Source organism: Eleutherodactylus coqui, unplaced genomic scaffold, assembly GCF_035609145.1.
Source record: "Eleutherodactylus coqui strain aEleCoq1 unplaced genomic scaffold, aEleCoq1.hap1 HAP1_SCAFFOLD_74, whole genome shotgun sequence".
Taxonomy (NCBI): Eukaryota; Metazoa; Chordata; class Amphibia; order Anura; family Eleutherodactylidae; genus Eleutherodactylus; species Eleutherodactylus coqui.
Genome location: NW_027101757.1, coordinates 265262 through 267500, shown reverse-complemented (window position 1 = coordinate 267500; position 2239 = coordinate 265262).

Genomic DNA, 2239 nt, shown 5'->3' with positions numbered 1-2239 from the left:
CCAGCAGCCGCAGCTCCCGCCGGCCCGGCCAGCCAGGTACGCACCCCTGATCTGCGCCTGGAGCGTTTGCACTTTGTTGTTTTTTTCTCCAAGACTCCTATCTGCCAACTGCTGTGGACTTCAGCGGTGGCTGCCGCGGGCTGTGCGCGGCCTCCTGGGGGTCCCGCCTGCCCGCGCAGGCAGCTAGGACGGGGTTATCAGCAAAGCCTGTGAGGCGCTCTCATGGGGAGGGGGGGCTCCGCAGCCCCCCAAGGTGGCTTCGTACACCTCTTGAACGTTGCGGCCCGGCCGCTCGGAGAGCGGTGTCTACCCGGGCAGACAGCCTGTCGGCCCCGCGGCCTGGACAGGCGGGAGCGGGGACTCTTGCGCTCGGGGGCTCTGCTCCAAGGAGCGAGAGCGGACGCTCTGCTCGGCCCGGAGAGTGGGGTGGCGGGGCGCCGTCGCCTCGCTGGAACCAGGGGCGTCGTGACGTGCGCGCGCGCCTAGCCGCCGCCAGAACAGGCCGGAAAGGTTGAGCTGCATACGGATCTAAGCCGTTGCCCAAACTAACTCTGGCCCGTGTGACACAGCCGCGCGCGCGCGCGCTTTCCCACGACACTCGACCGCCGGGCTCCCTCGGCCTGGGAGGCACTCTCGGGGCAGGGGGCCACCGCAGCCCCCTTAAGGTGGCTTCGTACACCTCTTGAACGTGGCGCCCGGCCGCTCGGTGAGAGCGGGGTCTACGCGGGCAGACAGCCTGTCGGCCCCGCGGCCTGGGCATGCGGAGCGGGTACTCTTGCGCTCGGGGGCTCTGCTCGGCCCGGAGAGTTGGGTGCGGGGCGCCGTCGCCTCGCTGGAACCAGGGGCGTTGTGACGTTCGCACGCGCCTAGCCGCCGCCAGGACAGGCCGGAAAGGTTGAGCTGCATACGGATCTAAGCCGTTGCCCAAACTAACTCTGGCTCGTGTGACCGACACAGCCGCGCACGCGCTTTCCTACGACACTCGACCGCCTGGCTCCCCTCGGCCTGGGAGGCTCTCTCGGGGCGGGGGGCACCGCAGCCCCCCGAGGTGGCTTCGTACACCTCTTGAACGTTGGGGCCCGGCCGCTCGGAGAGCGGGGTCTACCCGGGCAGACAGCCTGTCGGCCCCGCGGCCTGGACAGGCGGAGTGGGGACAAGCCAAGGCTACCGGCGGGCCTCGGACGGCCAGGGGTGGAAGGGCTCCACCTCGAGGTGGCTTCGTACACCACTTGAACGTTGGGGCCCGGCCGCTCGGAGAGCGGGGTCTACCCGGGCACACAGCCTGCTGGCCCCGCGGCCTGGACAGGCGGAGCGGGGAACCTTGCGCTCGGGGGCTCTGCTCGGCCCAGAGAGTGGGGTGCGGGGCGCCGTCGCCTCGCTGGAACCAGGGGCGTCGTGCCATTCGCGCGCGCGCGCCTAGCCGCCGCCAGAACAGGCCGGAAAGGATGAGCTTCATACGGATCTAAGCCGTTGCCCAAACTACCTCTGGCCCCTGTGACCGACACAGCCGTGGCACGCGCTTTCCTACGACACTCGACCGCCGGGCTCCCTCGGCCTGGGAGGCACTCTCGGGGCGGGGGGCACCGCAGCCCCCCCAAAGGTGGCTTCGTACACCTCTTGAACGTGGCGCCCGGCCGCTCGGAGAGCGGGGTCTACCCGGGCAGACAGCCTGTCGGCCCCGCGGCCTGGACAGGCGGAGCGGGGAAAAGCCTAGGCTACCGGCGGGCGGGATCGACCGGGAAGCCGCCGTGGGGGAACACAAGTTGGACGCCTCGCGCCGTCGCGGACCACCGTCCTCCGTCTCTCGGGAAGGGGGGGCCGCCCGAGGCGCACGGGCCTCGGACGGCCAGGGGTGGAAGGGCTCCACCCCGAGGTGGCTTCGTACACCTCTTGAACGTTGGGGCCCGGCCGCTCAGTGAGAACAGGGTCTACCCGGGCAGACAGCCTGTCGGCCCCGCGGCCTGGACAGGCAGAGTGGGGAAAAGCCTAGGCTACCGGGCGGGATCGACCGGATAGCCGCCGTGGGGGAACACAAGTTGGACGCCTCGCGCCGTCGCGGACCACCGTCCTCCGTCTCTCTCCCTCTCTCGGGAAGGGGGGCCGCCCGAGGCGCACGGGCCTCGGACGGCCAGGGGTGGAAGGGCTCCACCCCGAGGTGGCTTCGTACACCTCTTGAACGTTGGGGCCCGGCCGCTCAGTGAGAACGGGGTCTACCCGGGCAGACAGCCTGTCGGCCCCG